This window comes from Lycium barbarum, chromosome 9, assembly GCF_019175385.1.
Source record: "Lycium barbarum isolate Lr01 chromosome 9, ASM1917538v2, whole genome shotgun sequence".
Lineage (NCBI taxonomy): Eukaryota > Viridiplantae > Streptophyta > Magnoliopsida > Solanales > Solanaceae > Lycium > Lycium barbarum.
The window spans coordinates 3,703,673-3,714,285 of record NC_083345.1 but is presented as its reverse complement, the minus strand read 5'-3'; positions in this window follow the sequence as shown (position 1 = coordinate 3,714,285).

Genomic DNA, 10,613 nt, shown 5'->3' with positions numbered 1-10,613 from the left:
TTAAATACGGAGCACAAACTACAATAAGAAAAGTGAGTCCAACTCATTTTCGTCGTCCGTTTCCAATTTTTTTTTTTTTTTAATTGTGGGCCCCATAATTCTATGGTATATATATATCCGTTCCAAATTTTTTTTAAAAGTTGTGGGCCCCATATATATTAAACAACAACTAATATTAAAAAATAATGCAAATTAATAATGTAAAAAAAAAGTGCACCCCATATTAAAAAATCAAACAATATTCATGTAATTTTCAAAGTATCTCATTAAGTCAATAATGATGGATTCATTGCCACGTGCGTATTCGTAGCAAACACTAATATAATAAAGTTTTAAATACGGAGCACAAACTACAATGTCATATTAATCGTGTTTTGAACAAAAAAAAATTGTGGACCCCATAATTCTATGGTATATATATATCCGTTCCAATTTAAAAAAAAAGTTGTGGGCCCCATATATATTAAACAACAATTTATATTAAAAAAATAGTGCAAATTAATAATGTCCAAAAAAAAAAAGTGCACCCCATATTAAAAAATCAAACAATATTCATGTAATTTCCAAAGTATCTCATTAAGTCAATAATGATGGATTCATTGCCACGTGCGTATTCGTAGCAAACACTAATATAATAAAGTTTTAAATACAGAGCACAAACTACAATGTTATATTAATCGTGTTTCATGTAATTTCCAAAGTATCTCATTAAGTCAATAATGATGGATTCATTGTCACGTGCGTATTCGTAACAAACACTAATATAATAAAATTTTAAATACGAAGCACAAACTACAATGTTATATTAATCGTGTTTTGAACATAGTAACCCATGTGTGTGTGTGTGTGTATGTATATATATATATATATATATATATATATATATATATATATATATATATATATATATATATATATATATATATATGCATAAAAATAGTGCAAACTAATAATGTCCAAAAGGGTGGGTCCCATCCTAAACAACACCAAGCAATATAAAAAATAAAAATAAAAAAAGAAGAAACTATATAAAGCATGGGTTTAGACCCATGCTTCGTCGTCCGTTGTCCCTTAAAAAAAAGGGTGGGCCCCATACTAAATAACACCGAGCAATAAAAAAAAAATGGAACTCACCATCTCCAAACTCATGGAAAAAAAAAAGTGGACCCTATATTATCATAATCAAGCAATATAAAAAAAATAAAAAATAAAGGTGAACCCCATATTAAAAAAAATATAATGTTAGAAAAAAAGTGTTGACTTTGTATTTTGTAGCAAACACTAATATAATAAAGTTTTAGATACGGAACACAAACTGCAATGTTATATTAATCGTGTTTTGAACATAATATATGTATATATATTATATGCATAAAAATAGTACAAACTAATAATGTCCAAAAAAAAAAGTGCATTCCATAAAGGGTGGACATCATACTAAACAACATCAAGCAATATAAAAAAATAAAAAAATTGGAACCCACCATCTCCAAACTCACTGTAAAAAAAAAAAAAAAAAAAAAAAAAAAGTGGATCCCATATTAACAAAATCAAACAATATAAAAAAAAAAAAAAAAAAAAAGGTGAACCCCATATTAAAAAAATAATAATGTAAAAAAAAGTGTAGACTTTGTATTCGTAGTAAACACTAATATACTAAAGTTTTAGATACAAAGTACAAACTACAATGTTATATTAATCGTATTTTGAACATAGTGTGTATATACTAATATACTAAAGTTTTAGATACAAAGTACAAACTACAATGTTATATTAATCGTGTTTTGAACATAGTGTGTGTGTGTGTGTGTATATATATATAAATAGTGCAAATTAATAATGTAAAAAAAAAAAAGTGCACTCCATATTAAAAAATCAAACAATATTCATGCAATTTCCAAAGTATCTCATTAAGTCAATAATGATGGATTCATTGCCACGTGCGTATCAATCCATTAGTGGGAGTAAATAAAATTGTTTTTCTTCAAAAAGTTAAGTAGTCAAACCATACAGTTTTCTTTCTTTTTTTATATTATCCTGAGATCTAATCTAGATATTAAACTGTTGTATTTGCTATTCCGCCATGTCATTTATTTATTATGTTCACTAAAATAAATATACTTAAAATTTTTATATTTTAAAATAACATAGAATTTAATTACTTTTTTATTTTGATCAAATAATGAATAAGGTAAATTAGTCAAATTATAATTCTAATCGACATTTTCTTAAAAAACCATGCAAAAGACAACATGACAAGTAAAATGAGCTAAACCGAGAATTTGAATTAGAATTATCCAAATCAAAATTTGATAAAAAATAATAAGTATTTTACACCTTTAAATTAATCGAATTAAAATTAAAAGTATCAACTGATGCTTAAATATTGCTATTGTTTTTCCTCTTTTAACATACATGCCAATAGCCTGAAGTTTATTTTTGCTAGTAATTTCAAAAGCAACATGCTTCTTAGAAGCAACACGCACAATTTACGAAAATCTAAAAAATACCAAACATATACTCCCTCTGTCCCAATTTAAATGTCTTACTTTTCTTTTTGTTATGTCCCAAAAAAATAGTGTCTCGTCAATTCCAATATTCTACACAAGATTTAAAGGACTAAACACATCTTTAATTTAAGAACACAAGATTCAAAAGTCTCCCTTTTGTTCCTTAAACTCCGTGCCCACGGAGGGAGTACAAATTTGGTAGTATAATAATGAAATTAAAATTAATACAACGAACCCAATTCTACAAGTCATAGTTTGAAGTTCACACTTTTCCTAAAGCACAAAAGCCATGTCTTTTTTCACTAACACTGATTTTTACTGTAGTAGCAACCCCAGAAACTAAAGTTCCCAAAGAAGAGAAAGAGAACTTACAGTAAAACGGCGGCGACCAGGAGATTTGTTAAGAGATTTAACAGCGTAAGCATCTGAATGTGTTGCCATAATCTCCAAAACCTTACAATTTATGTTTTGGGGGAAAACAAAGAAGCTGCAGCAGAGGAAGAAAGAGAGGTTTAAGGTTGTCTGTGAAAGGGTTTAACGAGGATGCAGTCGGTCTCTTTTCCCTAGTCAAACCTATAATCGTAATTTCACAATGCTTAGTGGACGTTTTTGTACATAAAAAAAAAAAAGAAATAGAGGTTTCAGGTTGTCTAAAAGGGTTTAACGAAGATCTCTTTTCTCTAGTCAAACCTATAAGCGAATTTCACAATGCTTAGTGGGCGTTTTTGTACATAAAAAAAAAAGTGATTTTATTTTAAAAAATAAAGTGACTGAAAACGAGTTTTTTTATTTATATTTATTTTTATATTTATACTATATATTTATTTATTTATTTATATTTATTTATATTTATTTTTATTTCTACTATTAAGAAAAGTGAGTCCAACTCACTTTCGTCGTCCGTTTTCACTTTAGTTTTAAAAAAAAAAAATGTGAGCCCCACCCATATATATTAAAAAGCCTCACCCATATATATTAAACAAAACAACTAATATAAAAAAAAATTGTGGACCCCATAATTCTATAGTATATATATATCTGTTTCAATTTTTTTTTTAAAAGTTGTGGGCTCCATATATATTAAACAACAACTAATATTAAAAAAATATTGCAAATTAATAATGTCAAAAAAAAAAGTGCACCCCATATTAAAAAATCAAACAATATTCATGTAATTTTCAAAGTATCTCATTAAGTCAATAATGATGGATTCATTGCCACGTGCGTATTCGTAGCAAACACTAATATAATAAAGTTTTAAATACGGAGCACAAACTACAATAAGAAAAGTGAGTCCAACTCATTTTCGTCGTCCGTTTCCAATTTTTTTTTTTTTTTAATTGTGGGCCCCATAATTCTATGGTATATATATATCCGTTCCAAATTTTTTTTAAAAGTTGTGGGCCCCATATATATTAAACAACAACTAATATTAAAAAATAATGCAAATTAATAATGTAAAAAAAAAAGTGCACCCCATATTAAAAAATCAAACAATATTCATGTAATTTTCAAAGTATCTCATTAAGTCAATAATGATGGATTCATTGCCACGTGCGTATTCGTAGCAAACACTAATATAATAAAGTTTTAAATACGGAGCACAAACTACAATGTCATATTAATCGTGTTTTGAACAAAAAAAAATTGTGGACCCCATAATTCTATGGTATATATATATCCGTTCCAATTTAAAAAAAAAGTTGTGGGCCCCATATATATTAAACAACAATTTATATTAAAAAAATAGTGCAAATTAATAATGTCCAAAAAAAAAAGTGCACCCCATATTAAAAAATCAAACAATATTCATGTAATTTCCAAAGTATCTCATTAAGTCAATAATGATGGATTCATTGCCACGTGCGTATTCGTAGCAAACACTAATATAATAAAGTTTTAAATACAGAGCACAAACTACAATGTTATATTAATCGTGTTTCATGTAATTTCCAAAGTATCTCATTAAGTCAATAATGATGGATTCATTGTCACGTGCGTATTCGTAACAAACACTAATATAATAAAATTTTAAATACGAAGCACAAACTACAATGTTATATTAATCGTGTTTTGAACATAGTAACCCATGTGTGTGTGTGTGTGTATGTATATATATATATATATATATATATATATATATATATATATATATATATATATATATATATATATATATATATATATATATATATGCATAAAAATAGTGCAAACTAATAATGTCCAAAAGGGTGGGTCCCATCCTAAAGAACACCAAGCAATATAAAAAATAAAAATAAAAAAAGAAGAAACTATATAAAGCATGGGTTTAGACCCATGCTTCGTCGTCCGTTGTCCCTTAAAAAAAAGGGTGGGCCCCATACTAAATAACACCGAGCAATAAAAAAAAAATGGAACTCACCATCTCCAAACTCATGGAAAAAAAAAAGTGGACCCTATATTATCATAATCAAGCAATATAAAAAAAATAAAAAATAAAGGTGAACCCCATATTAAAAAAAATATAATGTTAGAAAAAAAGTGTTGACTTTGTATTTTGTAGCAAACACTAATATAATAAAGTTTTAGATACGGAACACAAACTGCAATGTTATATTAATCGTGTTTTGAACATAATATATGTATATATATTATATGCATAAAAATAGTACAAACTAATAATGTCCAAAAAAAAAAGTGCATTCCATAAAGGGTGGACATCATACTAAACAACATCAAGCAATATAAAAAAATAAAAAAATTGGAACCCACCATCTCCAAACTCACTGTAAAAAAAAAAAAAAAAAAAAAAAAAAAAGTGGATCCCATATTAACAAAATCAAACAATATAAAAAAAAAAAAAAAAAAAAAGGTGAACCCCATATTAAAAAAATAATAATGTAAAAAAAAGTGTAGACTTTGTATTCGTAGTAAACACTAATATACTAAAGTTTTAGATACAAAGTACAAACTACAATGTTATATTAATCGTATTTTGAACATAGTGTGTATATACTAATATACTAAAGTTTTAGATACAAAGTACAAACTACAATGTTATATTAATCGTGTTTTGAACATAGTGTGTGTGTGTGTGTGTATATATATATAAATAGTGCAAATTAATAATGTAAAAAAAAAAAAGTGCACTCCATATTAAAAAATCAAACAATATTCATGCAATTTCCAAAGTATCTCATTAAGTCAATAATGATGGATTCATTGCCACGTGCGTATCAATCCATTAGTGGGAGTAAATAAAATTGTTTTTCTTCAAAAAGTTAAGTAGTCAAACCATACAGTTTTCTTTCTTTTTTTATATTATCCTGAGATCTAATCTAGATATTAAACTGTTGTATTTGCTATTCCGCCATGTCATTTATTTATTATGTTCACTAAAATAAATATACTTAAAATTTTTATATTTTAAAATAACATAGAATTTAATTACTTTTTTATTTTGATCAAATAATGAATAAGGTAAATTAGTCAAATTATAATTCTAATCGACATTTTCTTAAAAAACCATGCAAAAGACAACATGACAAGTAAAATGAGCTAAACCGAGAATTTGAATTAGAATTATCCAAATCAAAATTTGATAAAAAATAATAAGTATTTTACACCTTTAAATTAATCGAATTAAAATTAAAAGTATCAACTGATGCTTAAATATTGCTATTGTTTTATCTCAAAGAGAGGAAAATAGTTTCCTTTTAAACAAGTCTTCTCTTTTAAAAAATATTAATAAATTTGCCAATTTTGTATTCGTAACAAACATTAATATATTAAAATTTTAGATACGGAGCACAAACTACAATGTTATATTAATCGTGTTTTAAACATAATATATATATATATATATATATATATTATAATCTAAAGTGTTGGACCCATGCGCAGCACGGGTATAGAGGGGTCCTCCTTCGTCGTCTCAGTTAATGCAAGGGTAAAAGAGTAAATTTTAGCAAATATTTCCCTTCCCTTCTGGATCCTTCCCTTTGTCTTTCTCTTTCCTCTCACTTCCAGATCAAGAGAGGAGATGACTCAAGAATTGCTAAGGCCTGAGAGGGAGAGGAATAGGCCAAGTACTCGATCATCTTTCTCATACCTCTTCTTCTCCTTTGTGCTCAAACTGGGTATAGGCAAAACTGTGCAAACGTTTTTAATTATACATGAATGAATTTTTATTTTGATTTGTAGCGAGATTTATTGGAGTATGCATATGTGGGTTTTTAATTGAAAGATTTCTAACGTTCGCCAGGTGTTTGAAGCAGGAGTTGGGGTCCTCCTTCGTCGTCCGTTGATGGGCCTCATAAAAAATAAAAATAAAAATTGAGTCCATATTAAACAAATATGGGTTTGCACCCCCATGCTTTGTCGTCCGTTTTCCAACCAAAAAAAATGTGTGAATCTCAACTAAACATCAATCAATATTAAAAAAAAAAGTGTGGGCCTCAACTAAGCATCAATCAATATTAAGAAAAAAAAAAGTGGACTCCATATTAACAAAATCAAGCAATATAAAAAAAATGCATCCCATATTAAAAAATCAAACAATATTTATGTAATTTCTAAAGTATCTCATATAATGATGGATTCATTGCCACATGCGTATCAATCCATTAGTGGGAGCAAATGAAATTATTGTACAACAACATACTTAAAATACTTATATATTAAAATAAGATAGAATTTAATTACTTTTTCATTTTTTCCTTACTCTAATAAATGTGAAAAGAGATTAATGTCATAAAACAAAAAATAATATTAAATGGAGATCAAATAATTAATAAGGTAAATTAGTGAAATTATAATTCTAATTGGCGTTTTCTTAAAAAATCGTGCAAAAGAAAACATGACAAGTAAAATGAGTTAAACAAAAAAAAAAAAAAAAAAGTGGAACCCACCATCTCCAAACTCACGGGAAAAAGAAAAGTGAACCTCATATTAACAAAATCAAGCAATATAAAAAGAAAGTGAATTCCATATTAAAAAAATAAACAATGTAAAAAAAAAAGTGCAGATTTTGTATTCGTAGCAACACTAATATAATAAAGTTTTAGATACAGAGCACAAACTACAATGTTATATTAATCGTGTTTTGAACATAGTATCCCATATTGATAAAATCAAGTAATATATAAAAAAAAAAAAATCCCATATTAAAAAAAACATGTCAAAAAAAAAAGTGCAGACTTTGTATTCGTAGCAAACACTAATATAATAAAGTTTTAGATACGGAACACAAACTACAATGTTATATTAATCGTGTTTTGAACATATATATATATATATATATATATATATTATATGCATAAAAATAGTGCAAACCCATGCTTTTTATATAGTACTAATATATGCATAAAAATAGTGCAAACTAATAATGTCCAAAAAGAAAATTGCACACCATATAAAAAATCAAACAATATTCATGTAATTTTCAAAGTATCTCATTAAGTCAATAATGATGGATTCATTGCCGCGTGCGTATCAATCCATTAGTGGGAGCAAATGAAATTACTTTTCTTCAAAAGATTAAGTAGTCAAACCATATAATTTTCCTTTTTTTTTTTTATATTAGCCTGAGATCTAATGTATATATTAAACTGTTATATTTGTTATTCTGCCATGTCATTTATTTGTTATGTTTACTAAAATAAATATACTTAAAATATTTATATTTTAAAATAAGATAGAATTTAATTACTTTTTTATTTTTATTCTTACTCTAATAAATGTGAAAAGAGATTAATGTCGTAAAAAAAATATATCAAATGGAGATCAAATAATGAATAAGGTAAATTAGTCAAATTATAATTCTAATCAACGTTTTCTTAAAAAACCATCTAAAAGACAACATGACAAGTAAAATGAGCTAAATCAAGAATATTTACCAAAAATTTAAAAATAGTATCTCTTCGTTTAAATAGAAAATTAATTTCTACTTTGTTTCGTTTTAAACATGTAAAATTAATTTAATAATTTGAATTATAATTATCCAAATCAAAATTTGATAAAAATTAATAAGTATTTTACACCTTTAAATTAATCGAATTAAAATTGAAAGTATCAACTGATACTTAAATATTGCTATTGTTTTATCTCAAAGAGAGGAAAATAGTTTCCTTTTAAACAAGTCTTCTCTTTTAAAATATATTAATAAATTTGCCGATTTTGTATTCGTAGCAAACATTAATATAATAAAGTTTTAGATACGGAGCACAAACTACAATGTTATATTAATCGTCTGAAATCCGCCTAGCTACTTACTACTCTACTTAACAACAAATCAAAAATGAAATATATATATATATATTATCACTATTCAAAGACAACTACATACACATAGATGCACTATAATCTAAAGTGTTGGCGCACGGGCATAGGCCGTCTAGTGTGTGAACATGTACTTAAGTTGGAAAATATACCTATCTGACCACCTTTTATGATTTTCATTAAGCCGAGAGTTTTTCGGAAACAGCCGTCCTACCTTGGTAGGAGTAAGGTCTGCGTACACTCTACCCTCCCCAGACCCCACGGTGTGGAATTTCACTGGGTTGTTGTTGTTATTGTTATTGTACTTGAGTTGGAAAATATTGGCATTTTGTTTATACAAAAAAAAAAAAAAATTACTTAAAAGTCGGATAAATTACTTTTTAAAATTTAAAAGCTCATCTTTGAAAAAAGTTCAAAAAATCAATTCAATATATAATCAAATACTATTATTTTTTTTAAATTAAAAAAAAATGAATTTTATATGGACAAACTGGAGCTTAAAACAAGCCAGCATCTTTTTTGTTTTACCTTCTTTTTTTTTCATACTAGTGAACATGTCCGCGCTTCGCGCGATATAAAGAAATTAAATAATCCTTTTCTAATACGTGAATATTAAAATATTAGCCTTCAAATAGTTTAGTTTCAGGTTTTACTCTATTTTATTATTAATATTTAATTTATATATTTTAGCTAATTTTTCATCACTTGACTATTGTTAGGCTTTATAAATTAAAGAAATTTGATCTCTGTATGTGTGTAATAAATTTAAACACATTTTGTTATGTTCTTAGTGTGTGTTGTGTGAGTGTCTATACATATATATATATATATAGTAATAAATTTAAACACATTCTGTTATGTTAGTGTGTGTGGTGTGTGTGTATATCCTGATTTAAAATTCAAATAAGGGGATAATGCAAACATACGCCTATAACATGATGTACCCAAATCTAAATTACACACCTAATTATATATTACTATACACTTGTAAAATGTATATCTTTTGTTGCCATACGACGCCCACATGACATAGAGTGTATTTATTTCTCTAGCTCTCGAGATGGAAAAACACATAAATAATTACAGTGTTTTGTTTATAATTTCTTTTTCACAGTTAATATTTTATTTTAATTTTTTTTCGTCTTCTTGTTTTTTCCTCTTCCTTCCTTTTCATCTTCCTCTATACATCACTATTCTCTTACTTTTCCCTTAATTTTTATCTATCCCTTTCGTTTACATTCTCTCTATTTTGTTTTTATTTTATTTGCTATCTTACTTTTCACACTTTCATTTCCCACAAAAAGAAAATAAATAAAAAGTGAAGTTTACTTTTACTTTCTATTGTGATATATCGTATTTTTGAGATAATTTATAAATATGAAAATTCTATTTCAAAGAACTTAAAATGTTTGTCTGAACTAGCATAGAAAATTAAGTGGTTTGACCCTCATACTCCGAATCATATTATACAAAGTGAAACAGAAAATAATGTGTATGTCTTGCTTTCGAAAATATAAACAAACTATCAAATTGTAAATTCAATTTTCATTGAACCTCCTTGTGGAAACGGTCTTCCTAATATCAAATCTAAACTAACAAAACCAACTCAAACAGACATCATACTTGTGATTGTCATGTAAGTAGCGGCGAATGTTGTAGCCGAGGGCTTTAAGGCAGGAAGCAATAGGTTTGGCAAAAATTTGGTGTCATTTCTTCCTTCTAGTTGCAACTTTTTACCTTCTTTGCGATAACTGTGCAAGTTATACGATGATTGAACAAATTTATATTAAAAACCGACTATCAAAAACCACTCACCCATGAAATACAGAAGGATATTATAAATAC